Here is a 15,395-nt window from a genome sequence, read left to right on the forward strand (position 1 = left end):
CAGGCTGTGGATCTTTCTGTGTGGGACAGATGTGGTAGATAATTTTCTATGTGTGAAGGAGAGGTTGAAAAACACCGGGAGAGAACAGCATGGCATGGCATTGCCAAGAAGGAAGGGAGAGTCAAAGAGAAGGATGGAGTTAGGTCTTCTCTGTTGTATCCCTGTGGAAAAATAGCAACTTAGTATGATGGAGAGAGAGAGCAGACAGGCCTGGGTTCAAATTTGGGCTCTCTGGTTTGTCAGGTTTGCAACCTCGGGCAAATTCTCTAGCTTCCCTGAACTTGAATTTCCCCAACTATAAATGAAGATAATGCCATCCACCTCAGGATAGGTTTATAGATTCAATCAAGTAAATGTATATGAGGCTCCTGATATGTAGATGTCATTAAGTGTTTGTTCCCCTTCTATGGGAGTGTATTTTGTAAGAATATTTTCTTGCAATAACATTTTCTTAAGGAATTTGTCACATTTGTTGGAACCAACTTGTGTCCTTGCAAAGGAGTGTCTAGAAAAAGCCTCTTCTGATTTACAGATTCTGGATGGTTGGCATTCTCCTAAGTATTTTTGCTCATGTTTTTATTCTTTTTTTTAATTTATTTTTATTTATTTATTTTTTTGAGACAGAGTCTCCCTCTGTCGCCCCAGGCTGGAGTGCAGTGGCGGGATCTCGGCTCACTGCAAGCTCCGCCTCCCAGGTTCACGCCATTCTCCTGCCTCAGCCTCCTGAATAGCTGGGACCACAGGCGACTGCCACCGTGCCCGGCTAATTTTTTGTATTTTTGGTAGAGGCGCAGTTTCACCATGTTAACCAGGATGGTCTTGATCTCCTGACCTCGTGATCCGCCTGTCTCGGCCTCCCAAAGTGCTGGGATTACAGGTGTGAGCCACTGCGTCCGGCCTCATGTTTTTATTTTTATTTTTATTTTATTTTATTTTATTTTTTTGAGATAGAGTCGCGCTCTGTTGCCCATACTGGAGTGCAGTAGTGTGATCTTGGCTCACTGCAAGCTCCGCCTCCCAGGTTCAGGCCATTCTCCTGCCTCAGCCTCCCAAGTAGCTGGGACTACAGGCGCCCACCACCACGCCCAGCTAATTTTTTGTATTTTTAGTAGAGACGGGGTTTCACCATGTTAGCCAGAATGGTCTCAATCTCCTGACCTCGTGATCCTCCTGCCTCGGCCTCCCAAAGTGCTGGGATTACAGGTGTAAGCCACTGCGCCCGGCCTTTTTTTTTTTTTATACAGTCTTGCTCTGTTGCCCAGGCTAGAGTGCAGTGGTGTGGTCTCAGCTCACTGCAGCCTCTGCCTCCTAGTTTCAAGCGATTCTACCATGCCTGGCTAATTTTGGTATTTTTAGTAGAGAGGGGGTTTCACCATGTTGGCCAGGCTGACCTCGTGATCCGCCCGCCTCAGCCTCCCAAAGTGCTGGGATTACAGGCATGAGCCACTGCACCTGGCCTCATGTTTTCATTTCTGAGAGGAAATTTAAGCCTCAGTTTTCTGCCTTTGTCCTGTGCAGATACTCAGTTTTGTGGGTACAGATTCTTGGTACCTTCAGAGTTGTCCCCGTGTTACTAGCCAAAGATTTGGGGCCCTGATTTTTTTAATGTGCATTAAGTGTAAACTAGAACTCTATTGCTCAGTTTAATAAAGTGTGCAAGAGTTTAAGCTGAGAAGCCACTAAAAACATTTCACAATTGATTTTGAAACTTAAATATAAGCTGGGCATGGTGTTTAATGCCTGTAATCCTAGCACTTTGGGAGGCTGAGGTGGGCAGATCACCTGAGGTCAGGAGTTAGAGACCAGCCTAGCCAACATGGTGAAACCCCATCTCTACTAAAAAATAAAAAAATTACCCGGGCGTAGTGACACATGCCTGTAGTCCCAGCTACTCAGGAGGCAATTGCTTGAACCCAGGAGACGGAGGTTGCAGTGAGCTGAGATCTCGCACTGCACTCCAGCCTGGGCGACAGAGTGAGACTCTGTCTCAAAAAAAGAAAAGAAACTTGAGTATAAAAGTTTTAGCCGGGCATGGTGGTGCATGCCTGTAATCCCAGCTACTTGGGAGGCTGAGACAGGAGAATCGCTTGAACCCAGGAGGCAGAGGTTGCAGTGAGCCAAGATTGCACCATTGCACTCCAGCCTGAGCGACAAGAGTGAAACTCTATCTCAAAAAAAACCCACAAAGTTTTGCTATCAATGAACAGAATCAGAGGACTCAAAACTCCAAGGCCAGATTACACTTTTTTTTTTTTTTGAGATGGGGTCTTTGCTCTGCTGCCCAGGCTGGAGTGCAGTGGTGTGATCTCGGCTTACTGTAACCTTCGCCTCCCGGGTTCAAGCAATTCTCCTGCCTTATCCTCCCAAGTAGCTGGGATTACAGGCATGTACCACCATGACCAGCCAATTTTTGTATTTTTAGTAGAGATGGAGTTTCACCATGTTGGCTAAGCTGGTTTCGAACCTCTGACCTCAAGTGATCTGCCTGCCTCGGCCTCCCAAAATGCTGGGATTACAGGTGTGAGCCACCGCGCCTGGCCAACATTTGGGTTTAAATCCTGGCTCTGGCCATGACTGTGGCCAAGTGACTGGCTTCAACTCCCTAGACCTACATCTCATCTGTAAAATAGGGTTGATTGTGGCATTGCTGTGAAGTTGAAATGAATTGCTGTTGCAGAATGCCTGGCACGTAGTAGGTGTTTGGAATACCTCCTGTTGCTGTTTACAAAACAGTTGTAGCTTACTACTGAAGATTTACCCTAGACGTGGCTGAGTGCCTGGCATTTTTTTCTTCACACCTCTCTCTGGCGTGGCAGGCAGAGCTCCATGTGCACTTTTATCCTGAGGGAACCTCGGGCCCCCAGGGTCCCTCATGCCTGTGAGCTCGGCCACTGCACTGCTGAGCCCCTCCCAGTCTTCCTTCTGCCCTCCCCTGCCTGTCTGTCCTCACTAACAGAATGATGCCCCAAAACTCCCAGGTTTCTTCCCTTTTAACTGAAACCTGGTTTTCCCTTGAAGATGCCATTTCAAAAAACCCTTAAGCAAAGGCCACTCATTTTCCCATGAATCTTGACACCAGGAGGCAGGATCTGTATTTCGTTCCTTTTTTTTTTGAGATGGAGTCTCACTTTGTCGCCCAGGCCTGAGGGCAGTGGCATGATCTCGCCTCACTGCAAGCTCCGCCTCCCGGGTTCAAGCGATTCTCCTGTCTCAGCCTCCCGAGTAGCTGGGACTACAGGCGTGTACCACCATGCTCAGCTAATTTTTGTATTTTTAGCAGAGATGGGGTTTCACCATGTTGGCCAGGATGGTCTCAATCTCTTGACCTCGTGATCCACCCGCCTCGGCCTCCCAAAGTGCTGGGATTACAGGTGTGAGCCACCGTGCCCGGCCAGGGTCTGTATTTCTTTTCTGCCACTTTGGTGCGTGGTCTTGAAGGACGGTGCTGAAGAGCATGCCATCTGCTTGGACTACTTTGTCCTGTTCTGCTTGCTACTAGCCATTCTCTAGAAGTTGGCAACTGATTTTTTTTCCTTTTTTATTTTTATGTTTATTGAAAGTCTTACTCAAAACAACAGGTGTTTTTACTTCCACTGGCAGCCTAGATGACTCCCACATCTGCATACATGGATTCCCTGAAATTCCGGCTCTGCTGTTTCTGATTTAAGTTGTGTTAAAGTGTGGTGCAGACTTCAGAGTCAAATCTAGATTTGAAATTGTTCCGCTGCTTGCTGACAATGATATTTGTTGACCTCGGAACCTGTTTGCTCACCCATAAATATTACAGTAGCACATCCTTGTAAAGTTGGGGTGCTGTTTAAGTGAGCTGATGACTGGAGTGCCTGGCATCGGGCACTGGGCTGCTTAGTCAGTGTTAGCTTGCTTTCCTCGCAGCCCTCTCCCAGCGGGGCCATGCCTCCCTTGGAACTGCTTCGCCCTCGAGACCTCAGCACCAATCCCTCCGAACACAGCCTTTCTCTCTCCAGCCCCCACTGTCCCTGCTCCGTCCGCAAAGCCATTCTGTCCCTGTGCAGTTGCCTCAGTTCTTCCCACTAGAAACTCCTTGCCTTCCTTCCCGTCTCCCTCATGAGCCAGTACTGACTGCCACAATTCCTCAAGTAAACTCAACTGTTTGATTTCTCTCCCCCTACTCCTCAGGCTGGAGAACCCCAGCATACATCACAGCAAACTTGGGAGTCCTGAATGTGGGTGGCCATTCCTTGAATCTGGCTCTAGGACACTTCCTGTACCGCTGCCGCGTAGGAACGGCTCCGGCATGTCCGCCTTTCTCAAATGCAAGCCCACCTGCATCCTCACTCCAAGCTCATTACTGTGAGAGCCCGCCTCCTGAAGAAAATTGACATCACAGAACTTTATCTTCCTTTTTCACCTCAAAATTGTTTTGTGGGCTGTGTGCGGTGGCTCACGTCTGTAATCCCAGCACTTTGGGAAGCCAAGGTGGGAAGACTGCTTGAGCTCAGGAGTTTGACCAGCCTGGCCAACATGGCAAAACCCTGTCTCCATAAAAAATGGAAAAATTAGCTGACATGGTGGCGTGTGCCTGTGGTACCAGCTACTCAGGAGGCTGAGGTGGGAGGATGGCTTGAGCCTGGGAGGTGGAGGTTGCAATGGGTCATGACTGCGCCATTGCACTCCAGCCTGGGCGACAGAGCAAGACCTTGTCTCAAAAGAAAAAAAAAATTGTTATTGTTGTTAGTTACTTCCTCTTTCCCTTTTGTCTTGTGGATATATCTTTTTAATGAAACATACTTTACAAATGCCCAAATTTTAAATCCACAGTTTGATAATTTTTTAACTATGTATACACCAAAATCAAGATGCAGAATACCTCCATCGCCCCAGGCAAGTTCCTTTGGGAGCCTGCTCAGTCAATAGTGCCTTCAGAGATCATTCTTCTAACTTCTATTCACCATAGTTTTGCCTGTTCCTCCTTTTTATTTTTATTTTATTTATTTATTTATTTTTTGAGACAGAGTCTTGCTCTGTCGCCCAGGCTGGAGTGCAGTGGCGCGATCTAGGCTCACTGCAAGCTGCGCCTCCCGGGTTCACGCCATTCTCCTGCCTCAGCCCCCCAAGTAGCTGGGACTACAGGCGCCTGCCACCACGCCTGGCTAATTTTTTGTATTTTTAGTAGAGACGGGGTTTCACCATGTTAGCCAGGATGGTCTCGATCTCCTGACCTCGTGATCCACCCACATCAGCCTCCCAAAGTGCTGGGATTACAGGTGTGAGCCACCGTGCCCGGCCTGCTTTTTTTTTTTTTTTTTTTTTTGAGACAGGGTCTCACTCTTTCACCCAGGCTGGAGTGCAGTGGCATTATCGTGGCTCACTGCAGCCTCGAACTCCCAGGCTCAAGTCATGCTCCTGCCTCAGCCTCCTACGTAGCTAGGCACCACCATGCCCAGCTAATTTTTAAAATTGTAGAGATAGGATCTCACTGCTGCCCAGGTTACCTGTTCTTACTAAAGTGTGTGTGTGTGTATATGTATGTGTGTGTGTGTGTGTATGTGTGTTGCAGGGGTTGGGGGGGGTGATTTATCAATTGTTTTCCTGGTTGAGTTTAATTCCTTTTCATGTAGGAAAACTTAGAACATGCAAAGAAACAAAAAAGACAAGGAAAAATTCATAATGCCACACTGGCCAGGAATGTCCATTGTTAAAATTCTTTTTTTTTTTTTTTTAAGACAAAGCCTCACTCTGTTACCCAGGCTGGAGTGTAGTGGCACGACCTCGGCTCACTGTGACCTCTGCCTGCTGGGTTCAAGTGATTCTCCTGCCTCAGCCTCCCAAGTAGCTGGGATTACAAGCGCCCACCACCACACCTAACTAATTTTTTTGTATTTTTAGTAGAGACAGGGTTTCACTATGTTGGTCAGGCCGGTCTTGAACTCCTGATCTCAAGTGATCCACCGGCCTCGGCCTCCCAAAGCGCTGGGATTACAGGCGTGAGCCACCGTGCCCGGTCTCCACTGTTAATATTCTGATGTTTATGTTCCTAGACTTTTCATTGCATATAAAAACTTTTCAAGCAGGACACACTGGCTCATGCCTGTAATCCCAATACTTTGGGAGGCTAAGGTGGGTGGATCACTTGAGGCCAGGAGTTTGAGACCGGTGTGGCCAACATGGCAAAACCCAGTCTCTACTAAAAAATACAAACATTAGTGGGGCATGGTAGCACAGGCCTGTGATCCCAGCTACTCAAGAGGGTGAGGTGGGAGGATCACTTTAGCCCAGCAGCCAGAGGTTGCAATGAGCCAAGATTACACTCTAGCCTGGGTGACAGAATGAGACAGAAATGGGATATAATATAAATACTGTATTATTTCAAGTTCACACATTCTTCTGTATCTTATTTATTTATTTATTTATTTATTTATTTATTTATTTATTTATTTCGAGTCTCGCTCTGTCGCCCAGGCTGGAGTGCAGTGGCGCGATCTTGGCTCACTGCAACCTCCGCCTCCTGGGTTCAAGCGATTCTCCTGCCTCAGCCTCCCAAGTAGCTGAGATTACAGGCGCCCACCACCACGCCCAGCTAATTTTTGTATTTTTAGTAGAGATGAGGTTTCACCATGTTGGTCAGGCTGGTTTCAAACTCCTGACCTCAGGTGATCCGTCCGCCTTGGCCTCCCAAAGTGCTGGGATTACAGGTGTGAGCCACCATGCCTGGCCTCTTCTGTATCTTTTTAAATGGCTGTACAGCATTTCACTAAATGGATGTACCATATATTGATGAAAATTATCTTGTGACATGCTAAACTTTTTTTCTCTTTTCTAAAATAGCAAATTGATAAACATCCCCACACCTGAATGTGAACATCCATGCTAGTTTCCTTAGGAGAAAAAAATAACAATCCTAGAATTGCTTAGTCAAAAAGGGATACAATTTTTTCCTCTTTTTAATGTTTGTGTTATCTCCAAATTGTAGTCCAGAAAAGTCATTTCTCTTCCTGCCAGCGGTGTACGAGTGTGTGCTCAGCCTCCCACCTGTCACCATGTTCAGAACCTTCACCAACAATCATCCCCTTCTAAACCACTTGTATCTCTTCATCTTCTCTCTCAAACTGTTTGGAGTCTCCTCCCTTACAAAACCTCAATCCCAGTTTACCCACAAGTTTTGCTGCCAGGATCGTTTACACAACCAGCCTCCACTTCCTCCTTAGCCTCCTGTAATTGAACTTTCACCTTCACTGACCATCTCTTATGGTCACCTGTGACCTCCTAATTACCATCTTCATTGGCTTCTTACGAAACTTTCTTGAATGTAAAAGTTCCCCAGCTGGTACCTGACACAGAGTAAGTCCCCTTGTCTCTGTTCCCAGAGACAGATTGTGTGAACTAGGTTAAGGAAATCACCCTTTGCCCCAAGGGCCATTGAAGGGCTTTATCAGACATGGGTTATAGGTAATTCTGTCACCATGGGGATTAGAAGGGAGGTGTGTAAGTCTGTTTTCATTCCTATAAAGAAATACCTGGCCGGGCGCAGTGGCTTATGCCTGTAATCCCAGCACTTTGGGAGGCCGAGGTGAGTGGATCACGAGGTCAAGAGTTCAAGACCAGCCTGGCCAAGATGGTGAAACCCAGTCTCTACTAAAAATACAAAAATTAGCCAGGTATGGTGGTGGGCGCCTGTAATCCCAGCTATTCGGGAGGCTGAGGCAGAGAATCGCTTGAACCTGGGAGGCGGAGGTTGCAGTGAGCCAAGATTGTGCCACTGCACTCCAGCCTGGGCGACAGAGTGAGACTCCATCTCAAAAAAAAAGACAAGGGCAGAGCTTTATTAAAAAGTTGTAGGCAAGCCAGATGTGGTGGCTCACACCTGTAATCCTAGTGCTTTGGTAGGCTGAGGTGGGAGGATCACTTGAGCCCAGGCGTTCGAGACAAGCCTGGGCAACATGGTGATACCCCATCTCTACAGAATTTTTTTTTTTTTTTTTAATTAGCCAAGTAAGGCCAGGCACGGTGGCTCATGCCTGTAATCCCAGCACTTTGGGAGGCTGAGGCGGGCAGATCACCTGAGGTCGGGAGATCGAGACCAGCCTGATCAACATGGAGAAACCCCATCTCTACTAAAAATACAAAGTTAGCCTAGCGTGGTGGTGCATGCCTGTAATTCCAGCTACTCGGGAGGCTGAGTCAGGAAGTAGAATCGCTTGAACCCAGGAGGCGGAGGTTGCAGTGAGTCAAGATCACGCCATTGCACTCCAGCCTGGGCAACAAGAGTGTAACTCCACCTCAAAAAAAAATAATAATAATAATTAAAAAATCAGCCAAGTATGGTGGCTTGTTCCTATACTACCAGCTACTTGGAGGGCTGAAGAGGAGAACTGATTTTTTTTTCTTTTTTCTGAGATGGAGTCTCACTCTGTCACCCAGGCTGGAGTGTAGTGGTGTGATCTCCACTCACTGCAACCTCTGCCTCCCAGGTTCAAGTCCTTCTCCTGCCTCAGCCTCCCGAGTAGCTGGGACTACAGGCACCTGCCACCATACCCAGCTAATTTTTGTATTTTTAGTAGAGACAGAGTTTCACCATGTTGGCCAGGCTGGTCTTGAACTCCTGACCTCAAGTAATCCGCCTGCTTTGGCTTCCCAAAGTGCTGAGATTACAGGCATGAGCCACCGCACCTGGCCAGGAGGATTGCCTGAGCTTGAGAGTTTGAAGCTGCAGTGAGCACCACTGCACTCCAGCCTGGTCAACAGAGCAAGACCCTGTCTCTAAAAAGAAAAAAGAGGGCTAGGCGCAGTGGTACACGCCTGTAATCTCAGCACTTTGGAAGGCTGAGGCAGGTGGATCCCTTGAGCTCGGAAGTTCGAGACCAGCCTGACCAACATGATGAAACCCTGTCACTACTAAAAATACAAAAAATTAGACAGGTGTGGTGGCACATGCCTGTAATCCTAGCTACTCAGGAGGCTGAGGCAGGAGAATCGCTTGAACCAGAAGGCGGAGGTTGCAGTGTGCCGAGATTGTGCCACTGCACTCCAGCCTGGGTGACAGAGTGAGACTCTGTCTCAAAAAAAAAAAAAAGAGAGAAAAGAAAGAGAATTGCAGAAAAATACAAAGAAAAAATAACCATTATTCCCACCATCCAAAATGATTAACATTAATATTTTGGCATATTTGCATCCAGCTTTTTTTTATTTTTTTATTTTTTGAGACAGAGTCTCACTCTGTCACCCAGGCTGGAGTGCAGCGGCGCTATCTCGGCTCACCTGCAACCTCTGCCTCCCGGGTTCAAGCGATTCTCTTGCCTCAGCCTCCCGAGTAGCTAGGATTACAGGTGCCCGCACCACGCCTGGCTAATTTTTGTATTTTTAGTAGAGATGAGGTTTCACCATGTTGGCCAGGCTCGCCTTGAACTTCTGACATCAGGTGATTCGCCTGCCTCGGCCTCCCAAAGTGCTGGGATCACAGGAGTGAGCCACCGTGCCCAGCCAGCTTCCAGCTTTTTTCATGGATATACTTTGGTTAAAATAACAGAAAATGTGGGCTGGACTCGGTTGCTCACGCCTGTAATCCCAGCACTTTGTGAGGCCGAGGCAGGTGGATCACCTGAGGTCAGAAGTACAAGACTAGCCTGGCCAACATGGTGAAACTCCGTCTCTACTAAAAATACAAAAATTAGCGGGCTGTGGTGCAGGCGCCTGTAATCCTAGGTACTCAGGAGGCTGAGGCAGGAGAATTGTTTGAACCCAGGAGGTGGAGGTTGCAGTGAGCCAAGATTGCGCCACTGCACTCGAGCCTGGGTGACAGAGTGATACCGTGTCTCAAAAAAAAAAAAAAAATCACAGAAAATGTTTATAGATATGCTAAAAGAAATCCATGCTCAGCAGATGTGGCTAATATCTAGCCAAGCGGGACTTTGGCACTTGCCCCTGGGCAGGCCTGCCAGCATGCTGGGCACTGATCAGCCACGAATCTTCAATATGAGGGTCTCTCCAGGGTGCCCTCTCTCCAGAGCCTTCATCTCAGGTAGAAACAGCAGCAGAGGCCCATGGATGTGAACCAGCTTGTCTGATCTGCAGTGAGGAGGGGTGTAAGGAGTCATCATTATGCAAAAAAGAATAATCGGAAACGGGAAAGGTAACAGGTCATTTCACTATGCTGGGGCACTGGAAAGAGAGGGCAGGGCCTGTCTGAGGGCACCTGGGCCCAGGGGTGGAGTCAGCTCCGCACAGACTTTCTCTCCCAGCGGCGCACTCACTTGCTCGCTTACTCAGTCACCTGATGCCCGTCGTGTCCATTCCCTCTTGCTAGGTCTGGGAACATGGCAAACATGATGGCCTTTGGTCTAGTGAGTGCAGGCAGTCAGCAGGATCCATCCTGACAGGTGAGATGCACAGAGAAGAGCCACCTGCAGGTGTGCACTGGAGCCCAGGGTGGAAGCGCGGCTGCTCGGGATTGAGGGAGGGGTCAGGGCAATTCGCTTGAGGAGAGGACATTTGCGCTGGGCTCTGGAAAAGGAGCATGCTTGCCAGGAGGAGGAGACACATGAAGGCATTTGAGGCAAAGCAGGTGATAAAAGGGCAAAAGAGTGCAGGGGCAGATGACCTGGGTCTCAATCCCAGCTCTGCTGTTTGTTGGTTCTGTGACCTTGGGGAAGTCATCTTCCTTCTCTGAGCCTCTGTTTCTTCAATGGGAACTAGAAGGAAGGTAATAACAGTTTTACTGTCAAGAAAACAGAAGAGCCCAGGCATGGTGGCGCACACCTGTAAGCCCAGCACTTTGGGAGACTGAGGCGGGAGGATGGCTTGAGCCTGGGAGGTCAAGGCTGCAGTGAGCTATGATTGCGCCACTGCACGCCAGCCTGGGTGACAGAGCGAGACCCTACCTCTAAAAAGGAAAGAAGGCAAAAGAAAGAAAGAGAAAGAAAGCAGAAGGGTCCCGCAGGGGTGAGGTGGCAGCATGGCAGGACAAAGAGTGTGAGTGGCCCTGGGCAGAGGGAGCACATGCCCTGCATGCTGGAACGGGCACTGGGGCACCACAAGGGTTGGAGCATGGCTGGAAGGGAGGAGAGAGGTGGGAACTGACAAAGTGTGACTAGATTAGGATACTGGTTCTTCCATCACCTCCATCCCTCCCGCGGGGAGGCTGGAGAAGACGGGAGAGGAGGGAGAGCCCAGCTTGCAAACTTACCGCTTTGAGAGCCTGCACCTTCCTCTGAAATGGCAAAGGAGATTTAAATTCAGGGCTGGATTCAGTCTGACTTCAGTCTCCTCATTCAATAAAGGAAAAACGTATTCTGTTGCTGACGGCCCCCAAAAGATCCCTCCTGGGCCAGAGGCCTTCCGCTTCCTATTGCGGCAGGGCAGTGGCAGTGGCAATGGTGGTGGCGGGAAGGGAGGGCACACCTGGAGCTTGCAGGAGGCAGGAGGGATAGGCTGAAGAGGGGGCCTCCGAGGTGCAGAGGCCAACCAAGCCAGGGGACCTCCAAGCAGGCTTTCCAAAAGTGGGTTCTCTGACTTGGGGAATGCAGGAATGGGGACTACAGAACTACCTGATACTCCCATTTTCTAGCTGGGCCTAGACCCAGGCTGTTCTAAGCCTCGTTTTCTCCAAATAGAAACACACCTCAACTCTGGATGCCGAGATGCAAATGAAATGCCAGGGTTTGTGAGGCCCTGGGACCTGGCCCTGCTCCTGTCCCCTCTGCCACCTCGCCGGCTCCCAGCTCCCGCTCAAGCACTGCCCTTCCTCTGCCTTGCTCATTCTGTGTCCTGTGTGGAATGCTCATCTCCTGACCGGCTCCTTCCCACCACTCAGGCCTCACTCATCTCAAGGTTGCTTCCTCTGAAAGGCCACTCCTGTGTCAGGGTCCACAGACCCTCTGTGGCTTGTTACTTTTCCTTCACGGCCCTCGTTATGCTCTGAAATAATTGCTGACTTCCATATTGTCCCGCCGTCCTTTGGGAGGGCCAGTTTCCTGGAGACAGCAGCTCCATCTTGTCCACTGGGGTAGTCCTGATACCCAGGACAGTGCCCGGCTTGGGCAGAAGCACTTGGCCAGTTCTGCTGAATGAATGGTTTGGCACAAATGACCTTTTTAAAATTTTGAAATAATTTAAGATTCATAGGACATTGCAAAAACATTACAGAAAGGACCTGTGTGCCCTTAGTTTCCCTCAAATGGCAGCATCTTGTTTAAAACCAGAAAATTGGCATTGCTACAATTTAGATTTTACTAGTTTTACATGCACCCATTTGTGTGTGTGTGTGGTGTGTGTGTATGTAGCTCTGTAAATTTCATCACATGTGGATGTGTGTAGCCCACACTATGATCAAGATACAGATCTGTTCCATCAGTGCAAAGATCTTCCTCGTGCTGCCTCTTTAAAAGTCATGCCACCCTCTTCCCATCCCCTATTTTTTTTGAAACGGAGTCTTGCTCTGTACCCCAGGCTGGAGTGCAGTGGCGTAATCTTGGCTCACTGCAATCTCCGTCTCCTGGGTACAAGTGATTCTCCTGCCTCAGCCTCCTGAGTAGCTGGGATTACCGTCGGGCGCCACCATGCCCGACTAATTTTTTTTTTTTTTTGAGAGAGTTTTGCTCTTGTTGCCCAGGCTGGAGTGCAGTGGTGCGATCTCGGCTCACCACAACCTCCGCCTCCTGGGTTCAAGCAATTCTCCTGCCTCAGCCTCCTGAGTAGCTGGGATTACAGGCATGTGCCACCACGCCCGGCCTTCATTTTTGTATTTTTAGTAGAGACAGGGTTTCATCATGTTGGCCAGGCTGGTCTTGGACCCCTGACTCAAATGATCCCCCTGCCTCGGCCTCCCGAAGTGCTGGGATTACAGGCGTGAGTCACCATGCCCGGCCAATAGTCACTATTTTTTATTTTAGTTCCTTTTAATAGGTGTGTAAAAAAATACCTCATTGTGGCTTAATTTACATTTCTCTAATGGCTAAAGGTGTGGAACATATTTTTGTGAGTACATGAAATATCTCTTTAGTAAAATGTATGTTGATCTTTTGGGTTTTTGAGAGTTTCTTTTTTCAGCTTTCTCAGGTTGAAATTGAGGGTTTTTTACATATCTGAGATGTGAGTTATTTGTCAGATATGTGGCTTGCAAATTAAAAGTTTTAATCTTGATAAAGTCCAATTATATATTTTTCTTTTATGGATTGTTTTTGGTGTGATGTCTAAGACCTTTTCACCTAGCCCTAGGTTTTCACCTGTTTTCTTCTGAAAGTCTTCTAGCTTTATGTTTTACCTTTACATCTATGACCCATTTTAAGTTAATTTTTGTGTAAGTTGTGGGGTTTATTTGTTGAAAAGAATATCCTTCACTGAATGTTTAAAAATCAGTTGGCTATACTTGTGTGGCTGTATTCCTGGGTTCTTAATTCTGTTCCATTGATGTATTTCTCTATCCTCTGCAAATACCACATTGTCTTGACTAATACAGCGATGACAGTAAGTCTTAAAATCAGGTACAGTTGATCTTCCCACTTTTTTCTCCTCCTCCTCCTCCTTCTTCCTCCTCCTCCTCCTTCTTCCTCCTCCTCCTCCCCTCCCCCTCCCCCCCTCCTCTTCTTTTCTTCTTCTTCCTTCTTCTTCTTTTTTTTTGAGACAGGGTCTGCTTCTGTCACCAAGGCTGGAGTGCAGTGGCATGATCTTGGCTCACTGCAACCTCCACCACCTGGGCTCAAGTGATTCTCCTGCCTCAGCCTTCCAAGTAGCTGGGAGTACAGACATGTGCCACCACGCCCGGCTAATTTTTGTTTTGTTTGTAGAGATGGGATTTTGCCACATATGTTGCCCAGGCTGATCTCAAACTCCTGAGCTCAAGCAATCGGTCTCCCTTGGCCTCCCAAAGATTACAGGCAAAAGCCACCATGCTCAGCCTATTCTTGTTTGTTTCTTTTTTTGAGACGGAGTTTTGCTTTTGTCACCCAGGCTGGAGTGCAATGGCGCGATCTCGGCTCACTGCAACCTCCACCTCCTGGGTTCAAGCAATTCTCCAGCCTCAGCCTTCTGAGTAGCTGGGATTACAGGAATCCACTACCATGCCTGGCTAATTTTTGTATTTTTAGTAGAGATGTGGTTTCACCACGTTGGCCAGGCTGGTCTGGAACTCCTGACCTCAGGTGATCTGCCTGCCTCGGCCTCCCAAAGTGCTGGGATTACAGGCATGAGCCACCACGCCCAACCTATTCTTGTTTTTCAAAATTGTTTTAGCTACTCTCATTCCTTTGCCTTTTCATATACATTTTAGAATAAGCATAAGCATGTCTGTATCCTTTTTTTCTTGTAGAGACAGTGTCTTGTTTGAGACCAGCCAGGCTGGCCTTAAGTGATTCTCCCACCTCTGCCTCCCAAAGTGTTGGCGTTAGGCCAGGCGTGGTGGCTCACACCCATAATCCCAGCACTTTGGGAGGCCAAGGCGGACGGATCACTTGAGGCCAGGAGTTCATGCCTGGCCTGGACAACATAGAGAAACCCTGTCTCTACTAAAAATATAAAAAGCTGGGCGTAGTGGCCCACACTTGTAGTCCCAACCATTTGGGAGGCTGAGGCACGAGAATCTCTTGAACCCAGAAGGCAAAGGTTGCAGTGAGCCAAGATCGTTGCCACTGCACTCCAGCCTGGGTGACAGAGCGAGAATCTGTCTCAGAAAAAAACAAAAAAAACCACAAAAACAGGGCCAGGCATGGTGGCTCACGCCTGTAATCCCAGCACTTTGGGAGGCCGAGGCAGGTGGATCACTTGAGGTTAGGAGTTCGAGAGCAGCCTGACCAACATGGTGAAACCCTCTCTCTACTAAAAATACAAAAAATTGGCTGGGTGTGGTGGCTCACTCCTGTAATCTCAGCACTTTGGGAGGCCAAGGTGGGCGGATCACCTGAGGTCAGGAGATCAAGACCATCCTGGCCAACATGGTGAAAACCCGCCTCTACTAAAAATACAAAAATTAGCTGGGCGTGGTGGTGTGTGCCTGTAATCCCAGCTACTTGGGAGGCTGAGGCACAAGAATCACTTGAACCCAGGAGGCAGAGGTTGCAGTGAGCTGAGATCATGCCACTGCACTCCGGCCTGGTGACAGAGCCAGACTCCATCTCAAAAAAAAAAACAAAAAAACAACAAACAAACAAAAATTAGCTGGGCGTAGTGGTGCGTGCCTGTAGTCCCAGCTACTCAGGAGGCTGAGGCAGGAGACTCACTTGAACCCGGGAGGTGGAGGTTGCAGTGAGCTGAGATCGCGCCATTGCCCTACAGCCTGGGCGACAGAGCGAGAGTCCATCTCAAACAAACAAACAAGAACAACAACAACAACAACAAACCAAAGTGTTGGCATTACAGGCTCGAGCCACGGTGCCCAGCCTAGGCATGTCTGCATCTTAAAAAACAAACCACCACCCTTGCTGAGA

The sequence above is a fragment of the Gorilla gorilla genome, chromosome 4, assembly GCF_029281585.2.
Source record: "Gorilla gorilla gorilla isolate KB3781 chromosome 4, NHGRI_mGorGor1-v2.1_pri, whole genome shotgun sequence".
NCBI lineage: Eukaryota > Metazoa > Chordata > Mammalia > Primates > Hominidae > Gorilla > Gorilla gorilla.